Source organism: Spinacia oleracea, chromosome 6 (assembly GCF_020520425.1).
Source record: "Spinacia oleracea cultivar Varoflay chromosome 6, BTI_SOV_V1, whole genome shotgun sequence".
Lineage (NCBI taxonomy): Eukaryota > Viridiplantae > Streptophyta > Magnoliopsida > Caryophyllales > Amaranthaceae > Spinacia > Spinacia oleracea.
The window spans coordinates 43,929,850-43,947,283 of record NC_079492.1 but is presented as its reverse complement, the minus strand read 5'-3'; positions in this window follow the sequence as shown (position 1 = coordinate 43,947,283).

The following is a 17,434-nucleotide window of genomic DNA, read 5'->3' as shown; positions in this document are numbered from 1 at the left end:
GTTTCCCTTGGGATCCCACACTTTTTCTTTTTCCTTTAGGAACTCGAGACAGAGTCACCTTTAAGTGATCGAGTTCCTCATCCTCTTCCTCTTTAAATTCAGTGCCCTCCTTATCTTCCTCATCCTTTTACTCTTCTTTGCCAGCCCTAATGACTTTACCCTGAACAACTTTAAGGTTTAACAGACTTAACATCTCTAATTGTAGGATTTGGGTTGATTTTAGGGGGATTACATAGTAGGGGCTAAGATCGACTAAGAAACTTTTGAAGATTTCAGTGAGAAGGGAAGAGTATGGGATTTTGTATTTGGGGATGCAGGTGGAGAGATGTTTGATCATGATTGCTGGGAAATTTATAGGGATTTTTCTTTCGAGGCAATACATGAGGCATGCATCAAATAGGCTATGTTTCTCTTTTGAGTTCGAGGAACTACACCTCTCCACACAATGTTGAATAACAATTTTTGGAGGGGAGAGAAACAATTTTGTTGAGTGGAGGTGGAAACTTTGGAATCTCCTCCGATTGAACCAACAATATCATCTTCATCTACATTTTCAATTGTTACCTTAATTTGGCCTTTCAACCACATATCAAATCCCCTATTGGGAGTACCAAACGGCTGTTCCAAATATGCAGCATCAAATTCAATACGTGTTCCATTCACCTTACTGGAACACACATTCTCAACACAAGTAAATTTTTTGCAAAATTCTTTCATGGCTTCTGGAATTAGAGGTGATTTAGCATAAGTACTCAACAAACTTACCCACTTTTGGTGCTCAAGGATCTCCATCAGTTCTTGAAATTTTGAAGCTTCGCACCATGTGGAATTGATTGCGAATCCTTCAACCAGATTGTTATATTTTGCAGAGAGTTTCTTGGAACTCCTTCCTTCCCCTTGAGATTGAGCACTCTCCTGTGGTTCCTCTATTTCCTCGAGCTGGTCATCGGAAACTTCTACTCGGCGTTTCTATGATTTTTGTGTGGAGGATCTAGGGTTTGAGATTGGGATTTTCATTTCAATATCAATGTCAATTTGTTCCCCCTGAGTAATGGCAAGGATGGGGCTGTGAGATCGGAGGGGAATTGGTGATTGCATGGGTGAAGTATCCATGGGAACTGGAGAGGATGGGTTTCTTTTTCGTTTGAGGGAAGAGAGATCGGTGTTGTTGCTGGTGAGAACCATGGTGGAGAGTTTTTATAGGTGGGTGGAGTGGTGGTGTCAGTGGAGAGAGCGTGTGAGAGTGGAAGAAAGGGGGTTGTATGGGTTGAATGCGGGAAGTGAAGTGTTGTGGGCAAAATTACCATGCCAACTTGTACCAACAAAGATACAACACGTGGCACGTATTATGCCCCGTAAGCAAATCATACGCCTTTTTATCTGGAGTGTAGGTACTTATCTAAGTATCTACGGAGTATACGTATTTATATTCATATACGGATAAATGTATGTATTCATGTCCATACATAAGTGGCATACATGGCAAATACCTTATGATGGCACAAAAGCCCAAAAAGCCTACTTATGTCCTAAAAGGCCAATAACTGCAAAAGGGAAAGGACACTTGTCCTCTCCTCCTACCTCAGCCAATCATATGAGGGAATATTAGATCATTCTCCCCAAAACCTAGTACTATATAAAGCCTCATTTCCAAAGAAAAAAGGGTTACAATCACAACACAATCAGATATATTAATTGCTCTGCCTTCTCTCTACTTTCTCTCTCTACAAACACATACTTACTTAAGCATTGGAGGGAATATTCCGAGAGGAATATTCTTGTTTTGCAGGTCGGAGCGAAGATCGTATCACAGGCTACCGGAAACCTCCAAGTCATCAGCTTACCGGAAAAACCTCACAACATTTGGCGCCGTCTGTGGGGAGGTACGGTAGCATGGAAGATCAACGGCAAGACAATGATACTGGGCGGCCTATTCAAGTGGAGCGGCCACCCCTGGAAAGGGAAATGCCGACTGAGCAGTAGCAGACGCCAGCTCTAAGAATCACAGGAGATGCCGCTCGGGTTTTTGCAGCAGGGCACACACCTCGTCATGCTGCCGAGGTAGAGGTGCTCAGTGAGGAGGACGACCAGGCCAACCGCACACCCCCTGGGGGACACCTGGATCGTCAGGCAGATACAGTAATGGAAGAGAACCCTGACATGCCCGTGTCTGTGGGCGCCCTACGAGCTATCTTGGCCGAGTTTCAAGCTGATATGGGCAAGACAGTTAACGCTGAGGTACAAAAGAGCATGCTGATTTACACACCAGAGCGCCTGCCAATCACGAGAGGCCGGCCGATAATAGACCATCACTTTCTCCGCGTCCCCCGAATGTCTGGACCAGGCAGACCGGGGAGGACGTCAGGAGGCGGTTGCCAGAGAACCAAGCCAATCAGACCCTGTCTAACCTGCCGCGCCGACTGCCTCAGCGGCTGGTCGGAGAAACGTCTCGAGGACGTGAGCAGCCACACGCGGAGAAGGTACCTGATTCTTAATCTGAACTTTCTGATACTGGGTCAACCCCTGTCATGCCAGATAGACCTCTGCCAAACCCAACTTACACGCGATTGAGTCAAGCGCGCCCACGGGCCACCCGACCAAGTCTTCAAACTCGCCGTCGTGAGTCCTCTCGGCGGGATCCATACTCAAGGTACCAGGATCCTGTGTATCACATTCAAGAGGGAGTGTCCAACATGGCCCTAGGACATTACACCCCTTTTGCAGATAATATCTTGAGAGCACCGAAGGAACCTAAGGTTAAGCCGCCCAACATTGACGCCTATGATGGAACTACAGATCCAAACATGCATCTCTTAGTTTACCGGCATCATATGTATGTTCAAGGAACAACCGACTCAACTTGGTGTAAGTATTTCCCGGGTACGCTGAAAGGAGTAGCGTCTAAGTGGTTTGAGAGGCTTCCGGCTGGAACCATTCGTTCTTTTTCTGAGCTCGAGCTATTATTTTCCACTCAGTTCATGGCTCACAAAGAATAAAAGAAGACGAGCATGCATCTGAGTCGAATCCAGCAAGGCAAAGATGAGTCTCTGTGAAAAGATTCAACTTAGAAGCAGGGCAAATCCCAGATTTGCAGGATGGGGTTACATTTGATAACTTTATTAGGGGTCTTAAGAAAGGCTCATTCAAGTTTGACTTGGCAAAGAAAAGTGTGCGAACCATGGAAGAGGTACTAGATGAGGCCGAGGCCTTTATCCACGCAACAGAAATTTGCAGCGTCCCAAAAGAACCTCGGGGAAGTGATATAGCTGAGCCGGAAACTAAGAAAGAAAAATTTGAGAAGAAGAGTTGGCCTAATGGGACTTGGGCTATTACAAAAGAATCAGACAGGGCTTCCGGGGCGGCAGGTCAGAAGAGGTCCAGAACGTATGACCGGGAGCGATTTGAGTATAACACAGACATGTACACAATCCTGATGGACGTTGGGTCCAAGTATGAGATTGATCGGCCATTTCCCATGAAGTCGCCGCCAGAAAGTAGGGACCCCAAGATGTATTATCACTTTCATAGTGACATTGGACATGACACCAAAGAGTGTAAGAGCCTGAAAAGGGCACTGGACGGCCTAGCCGCTAAGGGATTCCTAAAGAGTTATATGAGCAGGAACACTGGAGGTTCTGGAAAACAGTTCTACAAAAAGAACAAATCACCTCCCTCGGAAGAGGATGGAAACCGTACTGATCCAGAGTTTGTGGCCGTCATATCAGGAGGGTTGGCCGCCGGAGGTCCAACCATGTGAGGTCAGAAAGATTATGCCAAGCGGCTGGGGCAAGTGATGTTGTCAGGAAAGGCCACAGCCGACCCATTCCCAAAAGTAGAGATTGGCGAGGCCGACCGTGGAAAAATAGCCACCCCACATGACGATCCATTGGTAATCGAGTTGAAGGTCGCCAATCGAAGGTTAGGCGTATCCTGGTGAAGGAAATAATGCCCTTGGTCCAAGTATGCATTCAATGTTAAGTCTAATAAATGCGGTTCAGTATTAATTAACAAGTTAATAATTCAGTGAGATCAAGTGAGCTGAATGCCTAGCTAGAGGCCGCTTCAGTTCAAGTGGAATTAATGATATTAATCCACAGCTTGACTGAACCCGTAGGGTCACACAAATAGTACGTAAACGGATCAAGTATTTAATGGCATTAAATACTCCAACTATGGATATTCGGAATCGACGGATCTTGGTTTCAGTGGGAGCTGAGATCGTCACAGGCAAGAAATGAATACTCCGGAAACGATGATATTGCCGGAAACGGAAATATGGATCGTATCGGAAATATAAATATTATCCAAGTCGTAGATGTTGCCGGAAACGGAAACAGGGTACGTATCGGGAAATATTATCGGAAATGGAAATATTGCCGGAATCGGAAATATTGCCGGAAACGGAAATATTGTCAGAATCGGAAATATTATCGGAATCGGAAAATAATTCCGGAAACGGAAATATTAAATATTTGTTCGAAACGGAAATTAATTCCGGAATCGAAAATATTAAATATTGTTCGTATCGGAAATATATTCCGGAATCGGGAATTTAATCGGAAGCGTATCGTACGAATAAGCATCGGACGAGGCCTGCCGGACGAGGGCCCAGCACGAAGCCAGGCCATCGCCCAGCAAGCCAAGCGCGCCACATGAACAGCCAAGGCCACGCCAGGCCCAGCGCAAGGCCAGGCCCAGCAGGCCGTGGCAGCGCGCAGCTGCGAGCAGTGGGCTGCGAGCATTGCTGCAGCTCGCGTGGGCTTGTAGCTCGCGTGGGTCGTGCGGCCGTGTGGGCTGTGCGCGGGCATTGCCTGCACGCTTGCGGGTCATGCTCGCGTAAGTGTTTGTGTTCGCATACGAAACCTAAAACGTGCAGAATTCGTTTAATAATTAAATTCCTAATTCTATTTGATAAATTAATTAAATAAGAGTTTTATTATAATTTTAATTTAATTAATTCGTATCCTAATAGGATTCCAATTCTCTTTCCATACCCCTATAAATATGTGGCCTGGGTTCACAATTTATAACGAGTTATTCAAGTATTCAAAGTGAGTTTTTGAGAGAAAAATTCAGGTACACATCTTGCTCAAAAGTGCCGAAAATTTATAGTACCTTAGGGGCGATTCTAGTTGGTCAATCTTAAGGCGGATCCGGACGTGCTGTGGACTATCTACGGAGGGAGGACACTTGGAGTCCTAAAGACTTGTTCTTGTTCGGTTCGGGCGCAGCTAGGGAAGGCACGCAACAAAGAGTATGCATCTAAACTATGCTAAATGATTATGTGTAAATAATATGTATACCTGGCTTAATGGTTGTTTCCGCATGATTTATGAATTGTCATATGTATCATAACCTCACAGTGGTATCACGAGCCTCTTATTATTTTCATAATCTAAATTGCATGAACATGGTTAAATATTACAAATTTGCAAGAATTAAAAGGGGTGATTAATTTTCGTAATTGTTAATTAATTGCAAATTGCGTTTATTTAATTATACGTACGCAGTTTTTCGGCAGTTTCTTCGTTACTCATCCAAATCGAGTGATTTTTGTGTCAATTCCGCATGTAAAAGGCATTCTAAAATTTTAAATACGAAGCCTAACTATGACTTTTCGAAGGTTTTAGTTTTTCGAATGCAAAATTTCGTAAATTTAAGATGTTAAATTAAATATTTGCGATTCTTGTTGATAAATCTTGAATTTTTGATTGACCTACTGTATATGTTTAACAAGTTTGAATGCCTAGCCTTGTTAATTATGCAATCTAATTTGTAATTATGATTAATTAGTTGAAAATTAGAATAATTTAGAATTAATTTGATTTTCATAATTAATTATAATTTAATTAGAAACCTATGATTAAAAACCACCATAAAAATTGTAAATTTATGATAAATTTTAAATTTTTATGACCTAGGCTTGAATCCATGATAATCGGAAATCAATTGAATAATAAATTTGCGATTTTTCGCCCTAAAATTATGAAATTAATATTAATTTATTAATTTGTCATTAATTTTAATTTTAAATTTTTATGCGATTCGTTCATATAACTTGCACGCACAAAGCAATGGACGCTTCGTGTTACCCTTAAGGGGTGTTGTATAGTGCGGGCATGCGACGACGAGCAAGGGAGCTCGTCGCCCGTGCGGCACGAATGCAATGAGCAAGGGCATGGTGCACGAGCACAAGGCAGCAGCCCTGCCTTGTGTCGTGGGCCACGAACTATGGACGAATGGGCATGGGCGAAGGCAAGGCACGGCAGTCGCATGTGGGCAGCAAGCGAGCTGCGCCACAACGCGCACTGCCTCGCGCAAGCGCCGCAGCGAGTGCAAGCTCGCGTGCCACGAGCGCTGCGCCCAGCGTCGATCGCGCACAGCGAGCGATGGCTCGCGCACAACGAGCGATAGCTCGCGTGCATCGAGCGCTGGAGCGCGCACAGCGAGCGATGGCTCGCGTGCATCGAGCGCTGGCGCGCGCGCAGCGAGCACCAACTTGTGCGATGGCTTGCGATGGGTAGATGCATCAGCTATGCGACGAGCGCATGGGCTGCGCGCACATGGCCAGCGATGGCTGTGTGCGTGTGGCCCATGGGCGTGCGATGCGTAGGGTGTTTGCATTACGATTAGATCGTTTTGAATGTTTAATTTGAAATATTCAGTTTACGTAATTTTAATTAATTTTAAAATTAATAATTTAAATTATTTTCTTGGATTTTAATTTTGAATATTGTAATTATAATAAATTTTATTTATTCTAATTATTTTACTAAAATTAAAATCATGAATTAATTTAAATACGACTGAAATCAAATTAAAATTTTTGGATTCAATTATAAATTTATATGGGCTTTAAATTTTAATTAAATTTGTATGTTTCCGGTTAGACTTGAAATACATTTTTAAGTTTAAAATTAGTAAAGCATATCAATTTATTGGTTTAAGTGGGAGCGCTTTTTAGTCATAAACTCTTGATTAGGTCTACGAATCCTTAAGGTTAAAACAACTTGATTAGAATTAATAAGGACTGAATAATTGGTAGATTATTGGTGCCCTTGATTAATTGCTGCAAATGTTTACGTGATGCATAATGTGTTTTACTAACCAGCTATGTGGGCCATTCATGATAATGAATGGGTGAATGGTATATATTGTATATGTACTGTTTTGCAGGTTATGAAGTGACTAGTATGGCCCAAATAGGATAGAAAATATGGTCTGCGTACCATTAATTTGAATATAATTGGTCTAAAGTACCAAAATTGTTTTTCAATTCAAATATGGTCTGCGTACCATCAAATAGTTGTAATTAGTTTTAATTATAGCTTATCCTATTTGAAGAAAATGGTGCCTCCCACGGAGATTTTCAGACGGACTTTGAAGTCAAAGCTTCAAGATGAAGTCGGGCCATACTAGATCACATTTATCTTATGCATGCTTTAAATTATTTATTGCTTTAAATATGTCTTAATTATGCATAAGATTGTGGCTTGATTATGTTGCATGATTAAGGATTTTAGTTCACTTAAAATCTAACCAACATAGTAAGAGCCTTAAGTTCCAAACTTAAAAATTGAGTTAAAAGGTGCCATGCCAAAATATACACTTGCTTGGATATCCTTTACATCAATCTAGTAATAGTTTTCGCTCAGCGAGGTGTTACTTATTGGTCCTAAAGGGGCAAGGTACACAAATAATTGTGAGTACATGTTAGTTTTGGTGAAACTCAACGATATAAGTAAGGAGTCCTTTTATGTCGTGGCAAAATCGATAGGTTTACCTAATAAGTTCTTAGACGTACCTATCAACCAAGAATAGTTTCTAGACTATTAGCAAAAGGCTTTTGCTTACCTAAGATGTTTTAGGATTAAGTCGACAAACTGTGCTTAGTTCTTCAATGATTTTAGGATCTTGGAATCATTTTATTCACACCTGCCGGAACACATAACTTGAATAAAATGCTTAATAAACATTGAATTATGCATGTATGCTAGAATTTAAGTTTATTAAGAGAAACTGTGAATGGTTATTTATTTGTTTATTCTTTTCAATTGTAGTTTTTAATATGGCAAACAACAATTCATTCAACATTCGATCAATTCTCGAAAAGGAGAAGTTGAACGGGAAAAACTTCCTTGACTGGCAAAGGAACTTGCAAATAGTTCTTATGCAGGAAGAAAAGGAGTATGTCCTAGATGAGGCGATGCCCGAAGCCGCAGGCGACGGGGTCACTCAGGCAGCCCTCAATCGTTGGATTGATGCCAACAAGGATGTGAAATGTCTAATGCTCGCCACCATGAGTGCGGATCTGCAGAAAACGTTCATCAACTCAGATGCTTTCACAATCATCAGTGAGTTGAAGAACATGTTCCAAGATCTGGCTCGAGTCGAAAGATTCGAGACTCATAGGCAAATTCTTGAGACCAAGCTTAAGAAAGGCGAGCCCGTAAGTCCACATGTTCTCAAAATGATTGGACTCATTGAGAATATGAGTTGGCTGGATCAGCAATTTTCTCAGGAAATGGCTATAGACACCATCCTCCATTCTCTTCATAGCGGGTATGATCAGTTCAAACTGAACTACAGTATGAATAGTCTGGACAAAACGCTCACTGAGCTTCACGGTATGCTGAAGACCGCTGAAAAGACGCTCAAAAGTGATAAGCAGGATGTGCTTATGGTGCGTGGGGGCAAGTTCAAGAAATCTGGAAAGAAGAGGAATGCTAAGAAAGGTGGCAACAAGGCCAGCCCAACTAAGCAAACTGACGCCAAATCTGTAAAGAGGAAGGTCAGTCAACCCACTTCTGAATCCGAATGCTTCTACTGCAAGAAGAAGGGGCATTGGAAGAGAGATTGCTTGAAGCTAAAGGAAGATCAGAAGAACGGAACAGTCGTTCCATCTTCAGGTATTTTCGTTATAGACTGTATACTTGCTAATTCAACTTCTTGGGTATTAGATGCAGGTTGTGGCTCACACTTATGTTCCAATCCACAGGGACTAAGAAGAAGTAGAAAGTTAAGCAAGGGTGAAGTCGACCTACGAGTGGGAAATGGAGCACGGATTGCTGCATTAGCTGTAGGAACTTACTATTTGTCGTTGCCCTCCGGGCTAGTTTTGGAACTGGAAGAATGTTTCCATGTTCCAAGTCTTACTAAAAACATCATTTCAGTTTCTTGCTTAGATGCTAAGGGATTTTCCTTTTTAATAAAAGACAATAGTTGTTCGTTTTATTTTAAAGAGATGTTTTATGGATCTGCTAGATTAGTCAATGGACTTTATTTATTAGATCACGACAAACAAGTATATAACATAAATACCAAAAAGGCCAAAAAGAATGATTCAGATCTCACCTATCTGTGGCATTGTTGATTAGGCCATATAAACTTGAAACGCTTAGAAAGACTTTAAAAGGAAGGAATTCTAGAACCATTTGACTTAGAGGATTATGGTAAATGCGAATCATGTTTACTTGGCAAAATGACAAAGCAACCTTTCTCTAAAGTTGGAGAAAGAGCAAATGAACTATTGGGTTTAATCCATACAGATGTATGTGGACCAATGAGTACAAATGCTAGAGGTGGTTTCAGCTACTTTATCACTTTCACTGATGACTTCAGTAGATATGGTTATGTCTACCTAATGAAGCATAAGTCTGAATCCTTTGACAAATTCAAGGAATTTCAGAGTGAAGTAGAGAATCAATTAGGCAAGAAGATTAAGGCACTGCGGTCTGATAGAGGCGGTGAATATCTGAGCTATGAATTTGATGACCATCTGAAAGAATGTGGAATTCTATCAGAATTGACTCCTCCTGGAACACTACAATGGAACGGTGTGTCGGAACGGAGGAACAGAACCTTGCTAGACATGGTCAGGTCAATGATGGGTCAGGCCGAACTTCCATTAGAATTTTGGGGACATGCACTAAATACAGCTGCACTCACTATAAATAGAGCTCCGTCTAAAGCTGTCGAAAAGACTCCATACGAATTATGGTTTGGAAAGCCTCCAAATGTGTCTTTTCTTCAGATTTGGGGATGTGAAGTATACGTCAAACGATTAATTTCAGACAAACTTCATCCAAAATCTGACAAATGTATCCTTGTGGGCTATCCAAAGGAAACAAAGGGGTATTACTTCTACAATACATCTGAGAACAAGGTGTTTGTTGCTCGAGATGGTGTCTTTTTGGAGAAAGATCACATTTCCAAAATGACAAGTGGGAGAAAAGTAGACCTCGAAGAAATTCGAGTCGAACAACAAACTCTAGAGAATGCTCAAGATGACATTCAGGATGAAACTCAGAGATCTTTAGAAGAATCTGGTGAGAATCATGGTCAATCTAGAAATGTTACCCCGCGTAGATCGCAAAGATATAGATCTCAACCGGAAAGGTACTTAGGTATTTTGACGAACGAGAGCTATGACGTTCTATTACTTGAAAGTAATGAACCTGCGACTTACAAACAAGCTATGACGAGCCCTAGCTCCAAGCAGTGGCAAGAAGCCATGCGATCTGAATTAGACTCCATGTCTGAAAACCAAGTATGGGATTTGGTCGATTTGCCAGATGGCTACCAAGCCATTGGAAGCAAATGGGTTTTCAAACTGAAAAAGGACAAGGATGGGAAACTTGAAGTTTTCAAAGCTAGATTAGTTGCAAAAGGTTACAGGCAAGTCCACGGTGTGGATTACGATGAAACCTTTTCACCAGTTGCAATGCTAAAGTCTATTCGGATAATGTTAGCAATCGCTGCATATTACGATTACGAAATATGGCAGATGGATGTCAAAACTGCTTTCTTAAACGGCGTTTTAACAGAAACTGTGTTTATGACACAGCCTGAAGGTTTTGAGGATCCAAAGAATGCTAAAAAGGTATGCAAGCTAAAGAAGTCAATCTACGGATTGAAGCAGGCATCCAGGAGCTGGAATATACGTTTTGATGAAGCAGTCAGTGACTTTGGTTTCATCAAGAACGCGGACGAATCTTGTGTATACAAGAAGGTCAGTGGGAGAAAAATTTCTTTCCTAGTATTATATGTCGACGACATATTACTTATCGGAAATGACATTCCTATGTTGAACTCTGTCAAGATTTGGCTTGGGAAATGTTTTTCGATGAAAGATCTAGGAGAAGCACAGTACATATTGGGCATCAAGATTTACAGAGATAGATCTAAAAAGATGATTGGACTTAGTCAAAGCACTTATATCAATAAGGTGCTTGATAGGTTCAAGATGGCGGACTCCAAGCGAGGCTACCTACCCATGTCTCATGGAATGACTCTAAGCAAGACTCAGTGCCCAAAAACACTTGATGAGCGTAGACGAATGAATGAGATTCCATATGCATCATTGATTGGTTCAATAATGTATGCTATGATATGTACACGCCCGGATGTTGCGTACGCACTCAGTGCTACGAGCGGATACCAGTCAGACCCAGGAGAGGCGCATTGGACTGCTGCCAAGAACATTCTGAAGTACCTGAAAAGGCACAAAGATGACTTCCTGGTCTATGGTGGAGATGATGAATTAATTGTTAAAGGCTATACGGACGCAAGTTTCCAAACCGACAAAGATGATTTCAGATCACAGACTGGGTTTGTCTTCTGCCTCAACGGAGGAGCAGTAAGCTGGAAAAGTGCTAAGCAAAGCACCATTGCGGATTCTACAACTAAAGCGGAGTACATTGCTGCACATGAAGCAGCAAAGGAAGCTATATGGCTAAGGAAGTTCATAGGTGAACTCGGTGTAGTCCCCTCCATTAAAGGACCAATAGCCCTATATTGTGATAATAACAGAGCTATTGCACAGGCAAAGGAGCCTAGACACCACCAGAGAGTCAAGCATGTACTTCGTAGATTTCACCTTCTACGAGAGTTCGTTGAAAGAAAAGAAGTCGAGATAAGCAAAATTGGTACTGATGACAACATATCAGATCCATTAACTAAACCTCTGCCGCAGGCGAAGCACAACTCGCACACTGCAACTATGGGAATCAAGCATATTGGAGAATGGCTTTGATGTCTCTGTTTAATGTTTTAAAGTTTTAGAGTTTAAATCTTTGTAAAACATTATTGGTTAATCATTAACAATAAATGAAAAGAATTCATTTTTCCATTTAATTTGTGGTTTATTAAATGATGAGTCCCTTCAATTTGACGATATATTCAAGATAGACTGTCAGGACCAGTCCTGTGACTAAGAAATGTCTATCAAGTGAACTTGAATGTCAAAGGTTGAAAATGGTCCCTAGTCGGAGTTTTCTATAAAATTGGACGCACAGAAAACGTTAGACGATTAGAATACAAGATGACTAGTAGTTCTGTTTCTTGAACTATGTGGACATGGCAATGTCATAATCATTTGCATAGATACTTACTTTGGGAAGACTAGTATCGGACAAGACCTATGAAACTTTACTGTAAGAGATGAAAATCTGTCATAAGTAAATTTCATTAAAATTATTAGACACTAAATCCTCAATACCTGAGTGATTTGAGATTACTTGTTTGAGAACTGGTTGCTTTGACGTTGACCAACCGTCGCACCATAAAAGGAGGCTATAAAGGCAACGCTCAGGTAATCACCTATCAAACGAAGTCTAATCTCAAGATCACAAGATTGGGATTGTCCTCCCATAAATCGGGATGAGATGCTTAAAAGTTGTACAAGGCCACTCGGAGAGCTAGAAACTGTGAAATGCATGGCCGTGCTCGGATGAATCATAGGCTATGATTATCTGTTTATTTGATCAGTTGACCTCTGAAACCGAAGAACACCTCTGGACATAATAAGGATGACAACTCTTACCTTATGTTCAAGAGCAAGCATCGAGCGACAAAGGAATTAGGAAATGCACACTTGTCCCTAAGGACAAGCGGGAGACTGAAGGAAATAATGCCCTTGGTCCAAGTATGCATTCAATGTTAAGTCTAATAAATGCGGTTCATTATTAATTAACAAGTTAATAATTCAGTGAGATCAAGTGAGCTGAATGCCTAGCTAGAGGTCGCTTCAGTTCAAGTGGAATTAATGATATTAATCCACAGCTTACTCTTGACTGAACCCGTAGGGTCACACAAATAGTACGTAAACGGATCAAGTATTTAATGGCATTAAATACTCCAACTATGGATATTCGGAATCGACGGATCTTGGTTTCAGTGGGAGCTGAGATCGTCACAGGCAAGAAATGAATACTCCGGAAACGATGATATTGCCGGAAACGGAAATATGGATCGTATCGGAAATATAAATATTATCCAAGTCGTAGATGTTGCCGGAAACGGAAACATGGTACGTATCTGGAAATATTATCGGAAATGGAAATATTGCCGGAATCGGAAATATTGCCGGAAACGGAAATATTGTCAGAATCGGAAATATTATCGGAATCGGAAAATAATTCCGGAAACGGAAATATTAAATATTTGTTCGAAACGGAAATTAATTCCGGAATCGAAAATATTAAATATTGTTCGTATCGGAAATATATTCCGGAATCGGGAATTTAATCGGAAGCGTATCGTACGAATAAGCATCGGACGAGGCCTGCCGGACGAGGGCCCAGCACGAAGCCAGGCCATCGCCCAGCAAGCCAAGCGCGCCACACGAACAGCCAAGGCCACGCCAGGCCCAGCGCAAGGCCAGGCCGTGGCAGCGCGCACAGCTGCGAGCAGTGGGCTGCGAGCATTGCTGCAGCTCGCGTGGGCTTGTAGCTCGCGTGGGCCGTGCGGCCGTGTGGGCTGTGCGCGGGCATGGCCTGCACGCTTGCGGGTCATGCTCGCGTAAGTGTTTGTGTTCGCATACGAAACCTAAAACGTGCAGAATTCGTTTAATAATTAAATTCCTAATTCTATTTGATAAATTAATTAAATAAGAGTTTTATTATAATTCTAATTTAATTAATTCGTATCCTAATAGGATTCCAATTCTCTTTCCATACCCCTATAAATATGTGGCCTGGGTTCACAATTTATAACGAGTTATTCAAGTATTCAAAGTGAGTTTTTGAGAGAAAAATTCAGTTACACATCTTGCTCAAAAGTGCCGAAAATTTATAGTACCTTAGGGGCGATTCTAGTTGGTCAATCTTAAGGCGGATCCGGACGTGCTGTGGACTATCTACGGAGGGACGACACTTGGAGTCCTAAAGACTTGTTCTTATTCGGTTCGGGCGCAGCTAGGGAAGGCACGCAACAAAGAGTATGCATCTAAACTATGCTAAATGATTATGTGTAAATAATATGTATTCCTGGCTTAATGGTTGTTTCCGCATGATTTATGAATTGTCATATGTATCATAACCTCACACCTGGTTGATACAGGGAGTTCGTCAGATATAATTAGTCTTGAGTGTTTAAACCGACTACAGCATGATTCCTCAAAAATAGAGAAAATTCACTATCCCATTATAGGTTTCGGAGGTAGTGTCATCCACCCGGTCGACATCATTTCTCTCCCTCTGCGGATGGGAAATAAGAAAGAATCTCGTCAAATAGACGTCCGTTTCCAAATAGTGAAAGATCTGACTGCCTATAATATTATTTTGGGGCGTCCTACTTTGAACAGGGAAAAGGATGTTATTGTTACTCACTTGATGCTTCTAAAGTTTGTCTGTGATGATGGGAGCGTCAGCACCATACATGGTGATCAGCAGCAAGCTAGAGACTGCTATTTAACCACCTTGAGTCCAGAGGCGTGGGGGTCAGGTGAAGAGAAAGATGTGTTAGGTAACAAACGGAAGTGCGGCGGCACACAATCCAAATCCCTGAAAGAAACACTTACTGTATCAGCGGCGCATATGGAAGAACGACGACCAGAGCCTCTTGGGGCTCATTACAATGTGGTGTTGAATACGGACAAGCCAGACAGAGTAGTGCCCATTGGAATTCCTCCTAACGACCCGCTAACGGCAGAGTTGGTCCACTTATGGAGAGAATTTGATGATATCTTTGCTTTTACTGTTGAAGAAATGCCCGGCATTGATCCTGCTGTGGTCGTCCATAAGCTGAATGTGGACCCAAATTTCAAACCGGTCCTTCAGAAAAAAAAGGAACCATGGGGAAGATAGAAATCAGGCGACAGCGGCAGAAGTAAAGAAGTTGATGGATGCAGGGTTTGTTCGACCTAGCCAATACCCGGACTGGGTTGCTAATGTGGTCCTCGTCCCAAAACCAAACGGCACCTGGAGGATGTGTGTTGACTACACCAACCTCAATAAGGCATGTCCCAAAGACAGCTTCCCATTGCCAAAGATCGACCGGCTTGTCGACTCCACGGCGGGGCATGCCATGATGAGCTTCATGGATGCATACTCGGGGTTTCATCAAATTCCCCTGTGGCCTGATGACCAGGAAAAAACGTCATTTGTTACAGAACAAGGTCTATACTGCTACAAAGTAATGCCGTTTGGGTTAAAGAACGCGCCAGCCACCGTTCAGCGTCTCATTTACACTGTGTTCAGCAAACAGCTCGGCAGAAACATTGAAACTTATATTGATGATATGATAGTAAAAACTAAGCAGCGGGCAGCACATATAGCAGATTTCAGGGAAACATTTGAGACTATTCGATCTTATAACATGAGGCTGAATCCTAAGAAATGTGTGTTTGGGGTAACATCGGGCGAATTCTTAGGTTTTTTGATTGACGAAAGAGAAATTGAAGCCAACCCAGACAAGATCCAAGCAGTAATTGATATGAGCTCACCAAAGACGGTAAAAGAAGTCCAGCGGCTCACAGGTTGTCTGGCCTCCCTGGGCAGATTCCTTTCCAGAGCCGGAGACAAATGTCACTACGTTTTTAAAGCAATCAGAAAGAAGGCTAAGTTTGAATGGTCGGATGAAGCTGAGGCGGCACTGGTAAAATTAAAAGATCATTTGCACACCTTACTTTGTCTTGTTAGCCCTTTGCAGGGAGAGACGTTATACATGTATCTTGCTGTATCTGAACACTCGCTGAATGCCGTTCTGCTGACAGAGAGGGAAGGAATACAAATGCTAGTGTATTTTGTCAGTCATGTACTTCAAAATGCTGAAATTAGATACCCAACAGTGGAAAAATTTGGTTTAGCCTTGTTCATGGCCAGCAAAAAGCTTCGTCCTTATTTCCTAGCCCACAGGTTAGTGGTCTACACTGACCAACCGCTTAAACTACCTTTCACGAAGATGGAGGCGTCAGGCCGAATGCTGAATTGGGCTATCCAGCTGAATGCCTTTGATATCACTTATGAACCCAGGAAAGCCGTCAAGGGGCAAGCTTGCGTAGATTTTATTGTTGAAATGACGAGGCCTGTCTTTGCCGAGAATACGAAGACGGTGTGGACACTGTATGTAGACGGTGTGGACACTGTATGTAGACGGTTCGTCCACGCAGAACGGATGTGGAGCTGGGATAATCTGTCAATCGCCAGAAGGGGATACTTTCGAGTATGCTATGCGGTTTAACTTTCAGGCGTCCAACAATGAGGCCGAGTATGAGGCCCTTCTTTGTGGCATTAAAATGTGTAAAGCGGCCGGCGCCGAGGAGATCTTAGCACTATCTGACTGTCAACTGATTGTGAGCGAAGTCAATGGAACCTACGAGGCTAGGGATCCGACGATGATTAAGTATATGCAGGCCGTCCACCAAGAGGTGGAGCAACTGAAAAGCTTTGAAGTAAGGCAAGTCCCTCGCTCAGAAAACAATCAAGCTGATGCCTTGTCAAAATTGGCTAGTTCTGCATCTTGTGATACCCCTCGTCACGTGTTTTGGGAGGTAAAGGAGCATAAAAGCGTTGAGCAAGTGGAGGTAGCAACTCTGGACAGGACCTCCATGTGGATGGATGACATAATTAACTTCAAAATGAATGGACTCTTGCCAGAAGACTCAAGGCAAGCGGAAAAACTTCAGAAAAAATGCACCTGGTTTGAAATGTGGAACGGCACACTTTACAAAAAGGCCTACTCCCGCCCTTTGTTGAGATGTGTGACGCCTGAGAAGGGGAAGGAAATTCTAGAAGACCTTCATTAGGGACTATGTAGCTCGCATATTGGGGGAAGGGCTTTGGCAGAAAAGGCACTTCGAACTGGCTACTACTGGCCGACTCTTAAGGATGATGCAATCTCATTGGTGAAGAAGTGTGACAAACTAAATCAAGTGCAGAAGCAGAATACCGAGGCGTCGCTACATTTTGAAAATCCACGCTCTTCTCCTTGGAGCTCTGCGACTTATTTGAATAACCCGGTGACCTACCAATCGAAATTGGATCGAAAAATTGCGTATGAAAGGTTTATGGCAAAAACCTAAAGATCCCCCCCCCCCCACCCGAAAGCACTTCGCTCACCACGCCACTGATTTGTCAAAGCGATGACTGCCCTTACTCTAACAAGTAAGAAAATCTCCTTCGGACCATTTGAATCTCCTTCTCTGAGCGCTTTT